Source organism: Uranotaenia lowii, chromosome 3 (genome assembly GCF_029784155.1).
Source record: "Uranotaenia lowii strain MFRU-FL chromosome 3, ASM2978415v1, whole genome shotgun sequence".
Classification (NCBI taxonomy): Eukaryota; Metazoa; Arthropoda; class Insecta; order Diptera; family Culicidae; genus Uranotaenia; species Uranotaenia lowii.
Genome location: NC_073693.1, coordinates 213,519,423 through 213,539,308, shown reverse-complemented (window position 1 = coordinate 213,539,308; position 19,886 = coordinate 213,519,423). Strand labels below are relative to the sequence as shown.

The window sequence follows — 19,886 nt, the reverse complement described above, 5'->3', positions numbered from 1 at the left end:
GAATTCAAATTGTTTCCGCCGGTTATCAAAACAGTACACATAATGGCGCCAAATCGAAACATCATTCATTGTTCAGAGATGCCGAAAAAAGAACCACATCTCGGGGGCTTTACGTATGACGTAAGTCTCTGTTGCACCTCATATTATTTACCACCAAGATAACTGACTACGCTAACGAGCTGGCGCAGCTGTTGATGAGCTGCAAAACAGACGAAGCCGTCCAAGCAAACTTGGTACCTACCTTCTACTCTCCCATCCCGAGAGCTCTAGATTTCCTGATCTCCAGCGGCCTGTGGTCTTAATCTGTTTATTGGATTTTTATTGTATCTATCAGCCAGCCAATTGATTACCTAAACGGAGGAGATCGATTCAAAGCGTTTTTGTTTTCACTCAATCGTCATCAGACATATTGTAAAGGCAAAGTATTGCAAAACAATTCTGATTTGTATTGATTCAATAATCCTTGCAGCCTTGACGCATTAGGGTCGAACATCGAACCATAAAAATGTTTTGACTGTCAAAAGTTTATAGGTTTTGCCACTTCTATCAAAACATCGATAAGGTCAATTGATTTATCGAATTCTTTTCAGCATGTGGTTTTAAAAAACGACGTTGGTTTTAAGTAATGATTTTCATCAATTTTCTAAAATTTATGGTTCATGGTTTATGATACGCTTTTAAAAGTGTATTAAATTTATTAATGTATTAAATGTATTAAATTTATTAATTGTTCACTTAGTTATTCATTCATAAGTTCATATAAATAACTTTTTGTGACAGTTTTACCGTTTGTACTGATCAAAAGCTTTGAAACCAAAAAAAAAGAAATTGATAAAAGATATTCGGTCGAATAAATGGTTTACAAAATCAACGAGATCGCAATCTAGTGAACCTGAAAGAAAGAAAAGCGACGTTGGATCCCTCTTAAAATAAAATATCTGGCCGCATCGTTGAAAGCTTGGACAAAAAAATCTCAGCACTATTTTCTGGCTCAATGTTCAAGCTCTAAAGGAAATCCAACGAATTAATATGAATTCGATACCCAGTTAATCTTGATAAACGGTATGAATGATTTGAATTTTGTTAATTGTCAGATAGTTTACTTACTACGAACATGAACCAGAGCAGTGAAAAAATATTCCTCATTATTTGAACTTGAATTACAACAGCAGTCACCATACTCTTCTTGGTTGAGTTTTCAACTAGAAAGGTAAAAGCTTTACGACAATTTTGACTCCAAGTTGAAATAATTTAAACAGGTACAGGTTTTTTTCAAACAAAAATTGAACTGAAATATCTTCATTGAGTGTAGACAAATGTTCTTTTCTTAAATCAATAAGCATTTTACTAAGGTATGGATATATTTGATCTTATGATATGTCTCATATACTATAGTGAGTCCGAAAAATATTGCCAAAAATTATCTGTACAATGGAATTCAAATTGTACTAATGATTAATTTATAAGTAATTTTCATCAAATTTTCTACACAAACATAATTAAACACATGGTATTGAAATATCTGTTTGTTGAAAATAGAGAGGGGGTGGTTTCCTTACAAATTCATTGTGAAATGTTACAGAACTCGAACGATTTTCAAACGAGTATGGTCGAATTTTGCACGAAATGTAGTTTTTGGGTCATGAAATTATTTAATGTATTATCTAATCATTTTTATTCAGGGGGGCTCGTATACAAAATAAATTGAAATATGATAGATTCGAACAATTTGAAAAAAAAATATTGAAAAATGATAAACATTAGCGTTTTGTTTTCATGAGATGAGATTTTATTTCAAAATTGTTTTTTGTAAACGAACAACAACACATAAGGTAAGTGAGCCCTATTTTTGCATGGTCCTTATCTTGGCATGCCAAAATGCCTTTTCATGTTTTTGAGGTCCAAATTGAGCTAAAAAAAATTTGAATATATTTTATTGCGAAGAGAATAATTTGTTTCAAATCTGTGCATACCTAATTTTTTAATTGTTTGTACTTTATTAAAGTAGTCAATTTTTTCGATCTGCATCCGAGGCAATTATGTTGGAAATCACCGTATGAAAATCAGAAGAACTCACCTTTCTAGTGCAACTGTTAAATTCACATGCGATTTAAAACGCGGGCATTCATTTGAAAAATTTGCAATAAATACTTATGCCTACAGTTGATCTCGACTAAAATAAAAAATTCTAGAAAGACAAAAGAATGAATATTTATTTAGGTTTTGAATAAAAATTTAAAACTAATTTTGTTCCTTTTCTTGGCATGCAATTTCAATCGAAATACACCACCAGTGTTGGAAGCTGAAAAAAATACATGTTCATTAAAGAGGTATTTTTGGGCTGATGTTTTCCCTAAAAATTCATGTAAAACTACGCACAAATGTTTTCATACTAATTGGGTTGTATGATAAGATCGTTTCTATCAACTTAAGCATCGAAATAAGTTGGAGAACATAAATGATTCGACTAACTAAAAGTTATATCCATGCATTTTAAATGCAAAAATCGCTATTTGGGAACCATGAATCGAAGGTACATTGGTATGCTTGCGAACAGCATTTGCACTGCAGTCTGCCGAACAGAGACCACGTGGTCCCCAGAGGCCGGCAATTCTATTCCAACCGTATGGAGCACATCTCTCAAATTTCCCCTCAGATTTCCCCTTTTTGACAGATTTAAGCTTTTTTCTTCAAATTTGAGCTTTCATCTCCTATGCTCTCAAGGCAAAAAAGCTTAAATCTGAGGAAAAAAAGCTTAAAAAACGAGATTCACGAACACTTATTTAAAAGATGTTGGTCACACGATACATAGACAAATCGTGTAACGTTGCAGGGATCTGGTGGTCCCCTACAGAACACAGTGGTTCGAAATTAAAAAAAAACACTTTGTGAAATTAAGCAACTCACAAGACTTAAGATGTTTTTCTTATCAAAAACTTTTAGATCGATGGCAATTTATGACTTCAGTATATAAAATACATAATTACATAATTGAGTTTCGGGATCGTTTTCTATTGCTTGGAAACCATATACTCAGATTTAATTTTTTGGATTATTGATCTATTTTTTCTCTTGGAAACAGAAATTGAAAGTTCAGGAAAATATCGTTTCCAATTATTCCTTAAAATATTAGATGTGAGACTTATTAAAAAATGTTTTAGCAAGGTTTACATTCTAACATCTATTTGGCGTGTCAAACCACTGCGCAACGCCTCGGGCATTCGAGATGGCTCTTGAGTCTTGCTAGAAGCTTATAATCTCAGCTAACGAATTCAAAAGGGCAAAATTTTAAAATACCATTCAAAGAATTTTTCAATTTCTTACTTTATGAAGCCAAACTCCACAATATGAAGATAGTTGTTTGGTAGTGAAAATAACCCTATGTGTCGCAATCGCAAGTCTCCTAAAGTATTTTATTGTCAACTTATGGTCTATAAAAAATCAAAAGGAATAATTCGAAAATGATTTATAAATGACAACACATCATGATGCACAAAACCATAGAAATGTCGTAAATGAATCTGTCTTGTGGTTTAGAATTCCTGAATTTGTCCAGTTAGCATTCAAGTCAGGAAATTCTTCAAAAAAAACTGAGAAAATCTAAGCAATTTTTTCAATTTTTGGAAAAATCTAATCGATGAGAAAAGTTCAAAATAAGATATTTCAATTCAACGTTACAATACCACTTTCACAACAACCACGTTCAAGTCGTTTTTTTTTAATAACTCGTTTATTTGACACGGCTCTTAGTATTACTCCCGTTCAAGTCGTATTTGATTTTTATTTTGATGAAATTATCTAAAAAAACCTCGCAAAAATGATGAACTGTGAAATCTTTTTAAAAAAAGGAATGTGGAATGAGGTATGTGAATCAATCGGCGCCAGATACGGATATTTCACCGCAATATTCTGGCAGCTGAACCACACCAACTTTTTTTTTAACTCTACGTTGAAAACCTGGACTAGTCTAGATAAGCCCATGCCATCTGAAATACTTTTCCTAGATTAATTGGCTCTATTCAGATTTTATCAGTCCTTCATAAGTAACTTACTGTATACATATTGGAGAAATTTTTTGAAAGGTTTAGTTTAAAAAGTTTGCTTACAAAATACGTTAGTTTAGATTTCATCAAAGGGATTTAATGTTCATAAAGAGGAGAAAGTTCAAACCACGCGCGGACATAATTCGTTTCTGAATCGGTCCTCTGATGAAGGTTTGGTTGTCATTCATAAACCAATGATTCTTGTTCATACACAAATATTCTGAAACAACCTGAGGTGTTTATAATCATCACTTTGTTTAAATGAGTAAAAAGTTTAAAGTTTGAAAAATTTAAAAAAAAATGCGGAAATTCTGGACTTCCGACTTTTTGAAATGAAAGCTTATTTTGTGCTTCCCTTCTTCCAACCAAATTTCATCAATGTTTTCAAAAACTTTTTTGTTGTATGAGTGAAGCCCGGTGTTCCATCGTCGCATAGAACTTTACGCTCAGCTGACGTCATTCTGTCAGTGACCTTATATTCAGAATAGCCAACGATTCTGTTAACTGTCAATTGAGCATTGTTGGTAAAGATCTATTGCACTTTGCTGGTGGCCAAGAATCGGATCAACGAAACGGCAAACAATTGGTACGGCGGCCAAGTAATTGGAGCACCGCAGTGAGTACTTTGCATGCATTTTGCTCGCATAAATGAAAGTTCAATAGAGAAAACATATTTTTGTTGATTTTTAAGCAAGTTAGCAAGTAAATTCTTCAAAGGATGTTCTATGGTACACTCAACAGGAAGGTTGGAATCTTGAAAAAAAGAGTAAACCGTGCCTTAGGTGCCAAGGTCGGGTACATTTACCCTACCTACAAGATCTCAATTAAACTTGATGTTTCCACGAAGTGTACATCTTTCGAGGATGTAATGGCGTGCATCATACAAATGCTAAAACCACCAACCCACAGAAAGTGTACAATGTATGCCGTGACCAGGATTCAATCTCATGACCGTGGGCTTTGAAGACTTGAAGGCTCTCCTCTACGCCACGGGCTGCGACAGACTCCTCCCATTTTTTGTGTGGCTTGCTGCCATGTACTACCAACATTAGGAATTATACTAATCGAAACATATCTGAACGATTTTTTTTATATTAGAGACGTTTTAACCAACTTTTGGTTATTCGCGTAATATCTGAGCGATATTCATCAAAAATGGTATAACACGAGTTTTGACATAGTTAGATAATTTGTTGTTTTGAAAAACCTTTCCAATTATTGTAAAAAAGTCTCGCATCTCAAACAATCAACTTGCACTCGACATAAATAGCAGGGTTTTTGGGTGCGATAAATATTTCTTTGTTGTTTTGAGATCTCTCATTCCTTCTGGAAGGAGATAGGAAGAGGGGAATGAGGCTGTCATACATTTTAAAGCCTGACTTGAGAACTTATCGAGCATATAAACCAAATTTTGAATGGGACGGTAAGCCGGTACTTGAAAACGATAAATGATTCAATCAATGTTTGTTAAACCCCCTTCCCTTTTTCATTCTTCCATAGGGGAAATGGAAAGGGGGGGGGGGGCTCTCATAATTTTTTTTACAGAACTCGAGAACTGATCTAGCTAATGGAATCAAAATTGACATGGGAGGGTATTTGAGTAGGAGCAATATTTTTATGATTATTTGGATTACTTATTTGAAATAAATTTGTCATGGGAGGGCTATTGTTTGCGACCCCTCATTCCTTATAGTCGGAAGATGAGAAAGAAGGAAAGAGGCTCCAATCCTTTTTATTAAGATAACTATACCTTATCAAAAAAAAAAAAAGAAAGTAAGATTTTCATGGCAGGATAGGGTACGAGAATTATTTCTATGATGATTTGAGACCCCTCCATCCATACAGAGAGGAGATAGAAAGGAAAAAAAAGGCTCTTATACACTTTCTCTTATATTCATACCAGAAATCAATCCCTTCTTTCAGAGGGGAGACGAGAGAAATGGAATGGCTTTTTAACATATTTCTTCAAAGAACTTGCTACCTGAACCAAAGAACCTGCTATATATTTACAAAAAATGTTTCCATGTAAATTTGAAACCTGGTCTATATTTAACGGGCAAGAGAAGGGGAATTCCATAAACGTGAAACATACATTTTTGCATAATTTAAGTGCTGTTAAATCAAATAAAAGCAGAGTAGTAATTTGAGAATTTTAACAATGATTGAAAAAATATACTTTAGAAAAGGTTTTTACAACATAAACAAATCATTCACGAAAATTAGAATTAATTTTCTTAGTATTGCAGTTCGAAGCTGAAATTGCTGCTTCCATTTTAAAGAACGATTTTAAAATTATAATGATGTTAACTATAATGATAAAAATTTCACTTATTTTAAAAGGTGTTGCAAAGCACACCGGGTCAGCTACTTCTCAATATTTTTCAGATTACAGCCAAATCATTTACATAAGCTGTGAAATTTATCACAAAAACTGAACATAGCTTATCAGATAATTATTCAATTCAACTCAAATTTTGAAAAAAAAAAATGTTGGGGAGAGTGGAATATCATGGGCTACTTTTATTTCATTGCTCCATAACTTATTTATTATATAAGACTAGCTGATCCCATACGAACTCCGTTCCGCTTTCAATTTAGAATATGTCATGAACATGAATGTCAATTGCCAGGCATTTTCCAGATGCATTTCCGAATGCATTGTTAAGCAATAATTGCAAAAATGTCGAACACGTTATATGCACGATTGCTTTTTGTGTCGTTTGCTACTAAATTTGAAACCAGGAATCAATTGACCGTGCCAAAAAATCCCGGTATATGAATTTTCGTCTCGATGCGGTTCAATATCGCGTAATTATTCCAAAAACAAATTTAACAGTAAATATAAAATACCCTCTGTTTTATAGTTTGAAACAAATATTGAATCAGAAATCAAATGACCGTCCTAGCCGCCACACAGGAGTATTTTACCCCAAGTCCTGGCCAAAACCTCAAAATTAAAATTTAAAAAAAAAATATTTTTTTTAAGTTTTTTGGTTGTTAGATAGTTGTTGCATATTAGTATTGTCGATTTTAAATCATCGGTATAGTGAGTTCGTAACGGCGTAATGGCGAAACATTGATGTATCAAAATTATAAATTTTGTCTTCCAAAATTTGATGTAAACACGTACAACTACAGGCTGCGTAACATGCAGAATAATGTGACTATTAACAAAATTTGTTCTAAAAATCTTCAGTTTTAATATGACCCATGAATTGTGGTTGAATTCTTGATAAACACATGTAGTAGAGAAGCTAGACAAAATAGTGCAATGATTTTTGAATAAACTAATATTGTTTTTTTACAAATTAGTGTTTAAGTTTATCTTCCGGGCTCCGCCGGCAATAATTTCATATATCATACGAATGATTTTACCTTCCTTAAACATGTCCAAAAGAAAAATCGTGCGCATACTTGCGAACTCAAGCTATTTTCAATTTTGAAATCTAAAAATTTGAGCGATTTTTGTCCCTAATTTTGTTTCAGATAGCGAGCAAGCCATGCTTTTACTTTGTGTTATATACACGTTTTTATTGCGTTTGGTTTGTTTGTTTAAAAAATGGTATTTTTCATCATTGCTGATAGTTGATCGGCTGGTTTGCTTCAAATTTGCTTGAAAACAAACATTTTATAAGGGTGCAGCGAGTGACCCAAAAGGACCAAAATTAAGAAATTTGAAATTTTGGTTAAAAATGATTTGTGTATACTTGAAAACAACGAAAAAAAGATTTTTAATCATTTTAAAGAGAATAACAGGTTTTGGCCAACTTTTTCCATAGAGTACTCCTATGTATACACGGCGCATAAATTTCGACTCGATCGTTGCATAAAATCGGAATTATTGCCCAAATCTAAACAACCCCTTTTCGGTGGCCTCTTTTACAAACTTTGATATCTGAAATCGGTTGCCCTTCCCTCAAAACTGCCGTGTGCTAATTTTTAAACCAATCCATTGCATAAAACGTCAATATCGCAAAGAACAGTGAACGGTTAATATGGACGACCCCTTTGGCCGACACCTGAGCCAAAATTGGATAATTGGAAACAATTGTTCGTGCTTATAATTCCTACGTGCAAATTTTCATCTCAATCCGATGTATGGTAACGTCAATATCACAAAAGTATTGAAAAGGTAACATGGACGACCCCTTTTGCTGACCTCTGACCCAAAATACACTCCTGAAATCAATTTTTCATCTTTCAAAACCGTCATGTGCAATTTCATCACAATCCGACGGAAAATAACGTCAATAACGCGAATACAATATTTATCTTGTATGGACGACCCCCTTCAGAAGTGGTCATCTGAAAATCTGAAAACATTTTTCATCATTCCTGGTCCTAATGAGCATCCATGCCAAATTTGAACTCTCTAGCTCTAAAGACGGCTGAGAACTTAACTAGTTTAATAAAATAATTAAATCAAAGAATCATATGATGCGTACACAAGTTATCAACATACAGAAATATATGCTAACGCAAAGCGACGACGATGGCAGTTTATTGAGATTTTAATATCAACACACATCCGAGATAGATATTTACTAGACAATATTCAGCTACAACACTTCAGTTTTCCGTTATTCAAAGTCGAAGAAAAAAACCGAAAAAACATGCTTCGAAAAAAGATTGCTGATCTGCCTTATCAGTGGATCTTCTACGGAACACTAAAAAATTTCATTAGTGTCCAAGAAATCTTAAGTTACAGTCTACACGTTGCGTACAAGGATATAATTTTTAGAAATTTCTTAAGATCATGACCACAAAAAAAAATGTAAAAACTGGATTTTGGTTGTTTTAGTCATAGAAGATAAGTTTTGATAATTGGATTGGGAAATTGACGTATTTTGACACATTTCTGTCAGCGTGGCTTCAAAGAAGTAAAGATGCAAAAGCAAAGATTTCATTAATTGATTGAGGGTCCCAGGAGAGCGGTTTTGTCAAGCATCGCACCGCCGATGCAGTTACATCACTAGAACCGGTATGAAATTTGCTTTCTTTTGCATATAGTTTATAGCCAGAACCTTAAGTTAATATACTTAAAATCCAGTGCAAAGCTGAATTTCGGTGTAGGGATTTTCTCAGAAAATCCAAATTGATAAAAAAGTTCGAAAAACAGCTACTTTTGAAAAGTCGACATAAATTATGTATTTCGTATTTTTTTTAAATCTAAAGATGCCAAAATGTGTCAAATTACGTCAACTTTCCAATTCACTTTTTGAAATTTTTCTGCTGTACGGGTTTTACACAACTTTTTTACATTTTTTGTGGCCATGATCTTAAAAAAAAATGAAAAAAATGTTCCATATATGCAACATACAGCTTCTAACTTCAGCTTTCTTAGGCATTAAGTGAAATTTTTTTGAGCCCTTAATAACTTTTTTACAGCCTTTTTCCTGAAGCATGTTTTTGCATTTTTTTTTTAACTTCAAATAACTTTGAAATTTATGATTATAACAAAAAATTGTCTGAGAAGCATATTTGAGTCAAGCTTTTCAGAACTATAAATTTTGTAGAAATCGGTTGAGAAACAAGAGAGTTTCAGCGAAAATGGTGTTTGCCGTCATTTGACCGCTCGCGGTATGAATAGGTATATACAAAGTGTCGGTATGTTTTGTGTTAAAACGTCATGTGAATGATTACAAATTTGGCATTACAGTTACCTATTTAGACAATTCACATCGATCAATATCTTATGTGAAACTATGCTTATGCTAAGAGACGAGGACGACAGTTGGATTGATTTTTTTCATCTCTCATCTTTAGACGGAGTTTACTAGTATCGGTATAAACCAAAGCCAAACATTATTTCAACTTACTTTGGCGCAGAATGTTTCGGAACATGTTAATCTAACAATCTATACCAGGGATGAGAAACCCGTGGCCCGCGAAGCTTTTCTCTAATTGAATTATTTTCTCCGATTTTCCATCTATAGATTTTCAGTTGTCATAAAATACTAGTTAAAAGTTTATTATTGTCATTTTTTCATTATGAATATATTTGTTTTAACGTTTCTCAAAGATTTAAAACTAATAATATTTTTTCACTTCCATCAAAGATGAAGCTATATGATAAATCTGCTCATCAAATATTTTGTATATCACTAGGAGGACCGGCAATTTAAATATACCTATTCGGACCGTGGCCAGTTAAATTGCCTGGTAAAGGGGAAATTTTTTATAACATAATATTTTTTACTTTTTTCTTTTGATATTATTTTGTTACTTATTTGGAAATATTTGTATAATAAAATAAAAATATTTTTTTCACCATGGATACACAATCACATAATTGATAATTGACGATTGCGTGTATGTCATAAAATGAATATTCAAATAATTATCAAAAAATTAAAACACATTATCATGGTTATGGGAATTGACCATGAGTGCGCGGTTTCACTTCAATTTTGTCGTTGTAGATATTTTCTAGCGCCCATCTCTTTGAAGTTTTTCAACCTGTTGCTTATGAATTGTACTTGATATTGTAGATTTTAAAGCATAATTTTTCTACAAGTAGAGAAATTTACCATGAGTGCACGAATTCACCGCCATTCATCCATAATCTTTTTTTTTTTGCATGCTGAAGGTATAGAAGAACGGCCTTTAAAGTTGCGAAAGAAATTTTTTGTTACATATTTACATATATGATTTTTCACTACGGGTGCACGAACTCACCGCATTTTCATCAAATATTGTATTTTTCGCATATTTTTGAAAAAGTATTTAGATAAAACCTAACTATGCTAAACTCGAAACCATGTCTCAACATGAATTTTAAATAAACGATTTTTATTTATAGATCAGTTTTTTTCCATTTCTGGGAAAAAATATTTCAGTCACATCTTGAAATCATATATTTACTTATTCGTTATTAAAAAAACAGATATTTGCAATTGTAAATCTATCTGATAAAATGGTAATTGAATCAACATCCAAGAAATTTGAGAACGGTTGTTATGGACCGAGTGAACTTTAGGAATTCTGTGCATCAAGTTATGTCGTGCGACGGAATACTGTGAAAATAAAAATAAAGAATCAACATTGTTAAATTAAATTGTAGATTTTTTTTCTTAAAAGTTTTTCAATCTACCAATATTGCATTTCAAATACCTATCCGATGTATTTGATTTGTAAGCAAACAGATTTAGGACTGAACGAGAAGCCCTGGCCACTATCATTGATCTAAAATTATACAAATAAAACTTTTCTTCGGCTTTTGAAAAACGTGATTTTAAATATTGTTTTTTTTTCAACTGTTAATTTCCGTGTATATCAAATGAAATTTAAACTGCTTTAATTATTCTCGTTTCCCAACGTCTGACTCAAAAAAATTCTGAAGCAAGTTGAGAATAATTTCACTCTATATAATTTATTACGGCGAATATGCAGTCATTCCGTGCACCCATGTTGAAATATCATTTAAATCATTCAGTTTCATAACTTATGTCTTCAAATATGAATAAATGAGTAAAAAATTCATAAAAAATTTACTCATACTAGCTTAGTATAGAAGATATTTCTCGGTGAGCTTTTATTACGTCGTTTGAAACTACAGTAGTTTTTCGATTTTATCACGGTGCGATTTTTCAATACTCGCTAAATTCACGCTCAATTTGATCACGGTTATTGTTTCGATTTTATCACGTTGTTTTTGGAAATTATTAAGAAATCATTTTCCATTTTTTCATTTAATTTCAAGTTCCAAAAATTCGCGGTTTTGCCATTATCACGGTGAATTTAGCGTGATAAAATCGAAAAACTACTTTGAATGTAAAGAAACAGTTTTTTTACAAAAAAAAACCAAAAATACAAAAACTGACATAAACTAGTCGCAGCTTTTTTTCCATTTAGAATATTCTATTTATATGAATATGTGAAAAACAAATTTAAAATCTGTTTGATAACTTTTGTGGCAGTTTTCTGTGAATTCCTAAGATGTTTCATAAAACGTAATGAAAGCTAATGCGACATTTATCACCAAAAATTACTCAATTACTCGGATGGACATGTATTAAATCTAACATAACTATTACAAATCTTGATGAAATTTCGCCAAATTTTGACAGAAAGTTTGATTATAGTAGAGCAACAAAACAGACCAAAAAAATTGGGAGTCAAGTGCTTGAAGCGCCACACAGCGGTCAATCTGAGAACTTTTCCCATAAATCTTCATGACTTCGTTTCGAATATCAATAATTTAATAACGAATGACACACTTTTGCCCATCATTAATCAACTAGGGCTCATTGTTTTGAATGAAGACTGCAAATAAAACCAAAAGCTAGCGAAAAATAATGTATCTTGTTTGAGTTATAGGGTTTTGAATTTTACCAGTCATTTTGACTGGTCACGGTCCGAGTGTTCACGGCGAAATTTGTTTCGCTTATTGAGAGAGCTAAGAAAACAAAAAGTACACAGATTTGTAGGAATTCAATTTTATCGGACCATCAGAAATCGGGAAAATCGAAATTTTAATTTTAATAACCAAATGACCAAAAAATCCAAGAAACGTCGACATCTGGTGTTATCTCAATCTCAAAGTTACTAAAAATCGACTTTCCAGGACTTAGGTTTTCCGAAAACCAACCGTTGTTTTTAGGAAAACGGCTAAGTCTCAAAAAGTGGATTTTTTTAACCAAAAATTTGTTTTCAAAATAACACCAGATCTCAACGTTTCATGCATTTTTAAGTCATTTGGCACTACAATTAAATTCTCGGTTTTCCCGATGCACATGATTTTTAATTTTTGAAGTCAATTTTTTACCATTTTTTTTAGATAACACCAAATTTTGACGTTTTATGCATTTTTAATTTATTTGGCATAAAAAATAAAATTTCGATATTTCTGATTTTCTTTGGTCTTTGCTTTGGTGATTTTCAAGGGTAAAAAGACAAATCTTTCAGCTCTTAGAAATTTTGCACAGGTCATTGTTTTGCGTCGATCTACAAAATGTAAATGATAATGTACATTTCATTTTACGAGCTCCAATCAAACGATCTATCAAACCATTAAACTTTATCAAACTTTTGTAATTAAAACTTAATTCAATTATAAAAAAAATCCTTTTCAAGAACCTTAAATTTCAAGGAAAAAATACATTCTTTTAAAATAGGGATAAAAAACATGTAGATCATTATATAAAAACAGAAAATTATGGGCCAATTGTGGGTAAGCTTGCCAGATTGGTCGGTTTTGCCGGATAAACATAAAAATAAAACTTGGGAACGGTCTGATTCAGCTCAGATGGCCAGATTTCGCAAGGGTTCATTCACATTGTTTGAAAAATGATACAAAAAACCTCAATTTGAGTTATTATAATTCTTAATTTTATCATCCAAAAATGAAATTTGTGAGTAAGTTTTACCAAAAATAAATGTGAATGGTAGACTATGAATAACGGTAAACCGAAGTGTTGTAGCAGAACATTGTCTGGAAAACATATTTAAATTACATTACGAGGTTTTTTAGTCTATAAATTATATAAAAATCGATTGGGAAACAAGAAAGATATAGCAGTTTTAGTCAGAAGTCTCGAATTGACACTCCACTAACTAACTCTAAGTGGTAAATATTTCTGGGACCGATAGGGGTAAAAAGTGTAAGAATTTTTCAAGTTTTATATTTGATCATTTTATTTTTGATGCATTAAAATAGTGTGAAATGTTTAACAGTACTGAGTTAAGCTGAAAAAAATGCAAAAACATCGAGACCAGGACATACAGAATAGAACTGCTTATTTTTAAACGTGGAAGTTAATTGTATAAAATTGTGTTTAAATTACGCCGGGGATATCCAATTTCCTTAAAGTTTTTCAAAGTGAAGATTTTGGGAAAAAGACCTAAAACTATTTGAAACACCCGTATTTTGAAAAGCCCCAAGCCGATTCGGTCCAAAAGCTGGGGATTCGTCCGTGCAATGCAGATCTGAGCTTAGCCCAAGTGTTCGTCTCTCCAAAATTTTGTTTCAATTACGCCGGGGAAATTAAATTTCGCATGGGTTTTTCAAAGTTAAGATTTGGTGAGTTATTGGAAAAAAGACCGAAAATTATTTAAAGTATCCGAATTTTGAAAAACATATAATATCATGTGCTTTAAAAAGTTTTATTTCGTCACGTTAATTTTAGCGAAATCTAAGAATAAAACAGAAGTCAAAGTTGAAAATGTAACTAGTCTCACGTGGTTGTTTTTTTTTCAATTTGGCATCCGCGACTTTGTATCAACGCTGCAGTTAACGGACAGTTATTGAAAAACGTATCCGGTACAACTAAGTTCGATGTTTACTCTTGGGCTCGAACTCGCGGACATCGGCTCAGGAAGTAGCTGACTTGCCATATCACAAACCCCCACGGAGTTGTTGGTTGTTATGACTCGTATAGAAAAAAAAAAAGAAAAAAAATACTTCACACAAACCTTATTTTCTAGGAAAAAAATACTTTCAGCTCAACAAATAGGTATCTGTCACCTGCAGAGTTCTTTTGCACCAACCGAATGATTAATGATCCAAGTGATTAGATGTTGACGAGAGTCACGTGCCTTCATGCTCGAGTGCTTTGCGGTGACAATATAAGGGTCTCTTTTATATGACATTTCAATCCGTTTTTGGGGTCAATATGAAGTCGATCAAGCTTGTGGATTAAATTAATTTTGCCATGCGTTACGGATGCTTTTTTGTTTGTGTTGTTTGGGTTGGTAAGCTTGTGAATATCAGAAAACAGATTTTACATGCTTTAATAAAAAAAATTAACAACATTTGAGATTTTTGGATACCTAGTTTATTTGAGAAAAATGTATTGGAAAGCGAATAAATAAGATGGGAAATATCGAGAAACCTTATAGATCTATTTGAGAGAAAGATAACTTTCGATAAAGTTTAACGTGCTGGAAAGGATTATGTCGAATAATTCGATCGGGTGAGAAAAAGTGTTAGTCTTTTTAACTACTTACAGCATCCAAATTCGTCACACTGATCACGTCATATGTTTCAAAATCAGTACAAAACTAAGTACATTTTCCTTGGGATACCAGAATGAGTACTTAAACATGGATCACCAAAAAATTTAAAGCATAATTATCAATATGATTAGTTTTAAAAAGGCTGATCAATTTACAGAGACCGGCATTTAAACGCATTTCGCTAATAAGTCTGCTAAATTTTGGTTAGAATAAATATATTTCAAATTAATTTTTAGAAAACTTACGGATGTACCAACTCCATTACCTTGTGGAAAATAACATTCATCAACATTCTTGCTTAATAAATTGCACCTAGTGGAGTTTGAATATCCATTACTTCACCAGAAATTTCGTGCGAAAATAAATTTCTCAACAAAAAAGTAGAAAACTAATTAGCGATTACAGATCTATCACCAGTTACTAGAAAAAAGCAAGTATCAGCATTCTTCCTTGACTGATTGCTTTTGATGGAGTTTGTTTACCCACTAGAACAAAAGTTTGGTGAAAAAAAGTGAAAACTAAATAATGTAACAAAACCGGAGCAGACAAATAAGCGATAAGCATTTTAATGCCGAACATTTGGCCGAAAATTGTTATTATAGGCCTATATAGGACAATAACTCCTATGATCTTCCAAAAGTCACACACAGAAAAAATATACATAAGAAATAATTTGAACGGAAATTATCACCGATTCAATGTTGAATATGAAATGTAAACCATTGCGAAGTATCTTCATTCAGTAAACCTTTGATCTTTCACCATACAAATCTAACACTATAGATATCACTATTATTATATAATTTGTCTGCACCTTAGTTCGAGGCAAAATTAATCACCTATCACTTTTTGTTCATACAGCGTGACAATTTTGTAACACAAATGGTCCCTTTCAATTTTCAACTAATCGATGAAAACCATCTTCTTTCATTTAACTGTTATTGCTTCTTAAGCTTATTGATTCATGAATTCAATAAATTATAGCTTTCCAGACACCTACCGATCAAAATGCAATTTTCCGCAGCGTCCACTGAGTTCAAACAGCTCCTGTTGGTGATCCTATTGAATTGAAACTGCTTCTACACTGAACACTGAAAGCACAACTGTTGGACAAACCAATCTTTCCAATCACACTTATGGGTATCTCGAATAAATGATCTCCAACTTTTCACCTTCCAAATCGCGCACCAGGTAAGAAAAAAGAACGCAAACCAGACGAAGCGCAGCTCCACGCTAGGAAATAGCGAGCTTTTTCCCACCCAAATTACGTTTTCCGACGAGAGCAGCTCGAAAAGCTCGACCCACCACACAGTTCACGAGATCACTTGCTGTCTGTCTCTTTCGCTGATGCGCTAGGCGTAAGGAGGGGGCTTGAGGCGTTCCAAGATCACTGCCGTTCGAATTTCCACGCACGGATTTCACTGACTGGTTTCGTCGGAGTTTCGGTAAAAGTACCTACACGGTTTCGTTCCAACGGCTTCACGGTGGCAAATGATGGTTCCCCTAATCAGTCCGATGGCTTTTATAGATATTTGTACCAAAAAGGTGTCCGAGTGGCCTCCTGAAGAGCCCCAAGCCGGTTGGGGTCCGAAAGCTGGGGAATCGTCCGTGCAATGCAGATCTGAGCTGAGCCCAACTGTTCGTCTGTCCATTCGCCCGTCCATCTGTCCGTTTAGCGGGCCAACAACATGGCTGATTTGTGACAAAATACAACATAATTCTCTCCGTGTGGTTAGCGAGGCTTTTTGTTGTCTTGGGGTCTTGGAGGCATCGCTGAGGGTCTTAATCGTTTGAAGAAACTGACCGGTAATTGAAGGCGCTAAACGTGCTGTTTTTCGGCAGCCTCAAATTGAAAAACATTCGAAAGAGGAGTTTCAATCTTCATTTTTTTTTCGTTCGTTATAAATTGAGCTATGTATCTGATAAGAGCAGCTTCACATTCAAGTGTTTAAATCAATCGTTGGTTGTGCGCGAGTCCCCCCGTGGTGTTAACACAGCAAATAAACTTATTCGCCCGGAAACAAACTTAATTTCAGTTAATCAGTATGGAGGGTTGAACAGAGACATAAGCTGTTAGATAATTAAACGAAATTGAATTAGATCAGTTTGTTTTTTTAATATGTCAGCACAAATTTTCGTCCATGTGAGGGTTTAGATACGAAAAATAAATTACGAATGAGAATTATTTCAGAACAAATCCTCATGTAGGATTCGACTAAACATCTTACACTTTTCATGGACCGATCTTCGTTCTGATTAATTTTCATAAGCTTGAACATTCATTTCATTAAACATGAACTGAAAAACTCGAAATTATTTTAAACACTACTGAAATAGTAATACTGGGTTTCAAAACAATGATTCTCTTAAACAAAACAAAACGAATATGTAATATATACTTCTATCAGTTCAACATTCTAAATACCTTTTTTTATATTTCTTGTTTCTCAAGCAAAAAATTTTACATGATCTCAGAGGCATCCAAATATATGTTTTTTTAGTTTTTGAACGGTGCATTTCAGAAACGAAAATATCTTAAAATATCAAGATTCAAAATAAATGACTGTATAGATAATAATTTTCAAAATACTCAATTATAGTGCTTCATTTGAGCAAATAAAGGGTTTTTTTTTTTTAAATATGTCTTTATTTGTATCAATTCATCATTACATTTATATTACATTTTTTCATTAAATTAGGTGTTCAGCTCAATAATGAACTGTTCAGAGCCCTATAGTTAACTAGATATTAAAAATTTATTTGTAAGAATTAAATTTGCTTAGCGCAATTAAGTATTTGATGTAGGAGAACATCCTGTAATGGCAAAAATATTTTAAACTTAAAACTAAACACTATCCTAAAATTAAACTAGTTATAAAGAGAACGAATCTCTGCGATGGAAGACTGCATCGATTTGCCTCTGAAGTTGGAGATGATTTTGTTGGCCATCTCTTCGATCGATTCAATGCCCGCAATCCGATGAAGATCTTCGGTGCTGTGCCAAGGTGGAAGCCGCAAAATCATTTTCAGAACCTTGTTCTGAATCCTCTGGATGGCTTTCTTCCTCGTCGCGCAGCAGCTAGACCAAATCGGAACTGCATACATTATCGCTGGTCGGAAAACTTGCTTATAAATAAGCATCTTATTTCTCAGGCACAGCCGGGATTTCCTGTTGATGAGAGAATAAAGAGATTTAGTATATTTATTACACTTAGATTGAATATCTTCAATGTGATTTTTAAATGTAAGATTCCGATCAAGTGTAAGTCCCAAGTACTTCACGTGATCAGACCATTCTAATGAAACCCCATTAAAAGTTATGGAATGATTTTCATTAGGTTTTAAAAATTGAGCTCTTGGCTTATGGGGAAATAAAATAAGTTGAGTTTTGGAAGCGTTAGGAGAAATTTTCCACATTTTCAAGTAATTCAAAAAGGAATTTAAATTTTGTTGCAATCTACTGCGTACCACCCGTAAATTTCGACCTTTGGCTGAAAGCAAAGTATCATCAGCAAATAATCTTCTACCTTTTCCTTCTGGTACATCAGGAAGATCAGAAGTAAAAATATTGTATAAGATTGGCCCAAGTATACTACCCTGAGGGACCCCAGCTCTAATGGGTGTCTTTTCAGAGCATGAATTTTGATAGCTTACTTGTTCGATAGGTTCGGCTAGTCAAATAATTTTGTATAATTTTGGTGAGATATACAGGAAAATCAAATCGAGCTAATTTAGCTACTAAACCTTTGTGCCAAACACTGTCAAAAGCTTTTTCAATATCAAGAAGAGCAACACCAGTTGAATAACCCTCAGATTTGTTAGCGTTAATCATATTAGTTACACTCAAAAGTTGATGTGTAGTAGAATGTCCATGACGAAAACCAAATTGTTCATCAGGGAAAATAGAATTCTGATTAATGTGAATCATCATTCTATTCAAAATAACTCTCTCAAATAGTTTACTCAAAGAAGGAAGCAAACTAATTGGTCGATAACTTGAAGGCTCTGAAGCACTTTTTCCAGGTTTCAAAATTGGAGTTACTTTGGCATTTTTCCATTTATTGGGAAAATAAGCCAAGTGAAAACATTTATTGAAGATTTTAACTAAAAAATTTAAAGTGCTTTCAGGCAACTTTTTAATAAGTATATAGAAAATCCCATCTTCCCCAGGGGCTTTCATATTTTCAAATTTTTTGCAAATCAATTTAAGTTCATCAACATTTGTCTCACAAGAACTTTCAAATACATTTTGTTTAGAAAGAATATCATCAAATTCTAGGGAAATTTGAGCATCAATTGGACTTACAACGTTTAAATTAAAATCATGAGCAGACTCAAATTGTTGGGCCAATTTTTGAGCTTTTTCTGCATTCGTTAAAAGAAGTTTATCCCCGTCTTTCAAAGTAGGAATTGGCTTCTGGGGCTTTTTCAGAATTTTAGTTAATTTCCAAAATGGCTTTGAGTAGGGTTTTATATCCTCTACTGCTTTAGCAAAATTTTCATTACGAATGAAATTTAAACGACGTTTGATCTCTTTTTGAAGGTCGCAATAAATTAATTTCAAATAAGGATCCCTAGTACGTTGATATTGGCGTCGACGAATGTTTTTCAGTCGTATCAAAAACTGAAGATCATCATCAATTAAAGGTTGATTAAATTTATGTTTAACTTTGGGTATTGAAGCGGCTTTAGCATTGACTATTGAAGTTGTCAAATTTTCTACAGCCAAATCAATATCTTCAATTGAATTCAGTGGCACGTTTACATTCAAATTACGTTCAATAAAATTCCTATATCGCTCCCAGTCAGCTTTTTGAAAGTTAAAAGTTGATTTTAAAGGGTTTTCAATGGGACTTTGGGATAAAGAAAAAGTTACTGGAAGGTGGT

At 33.1% G+C, this 19,886-nt stretch overlaps 1 protein-coding gene across 1 annotated transcript in view; it reads right to left on the bottom strand.

Moving 5' to 3' along the window:
* The window catches only part of LOC129757769 (uncharacterized), a 39,889-nt gene extending 23,377 nt beyond the window's left edge, over nucleotides 1-16,512 (bottom strand). Inside the window, exon 1 of the mRNA XM_055755065.1 lies at nucleotides 16,000-16,512. The gene's annotated coding sequence lies outside the window, so the exon portion shown is untranslated. The remainder of the gene's footprint in view (nucleotides 1-15,999) is intronic.
* Between the last annotated feature and the right edge of the window lie 3,374 nt (nucleotides 16,513-19,886).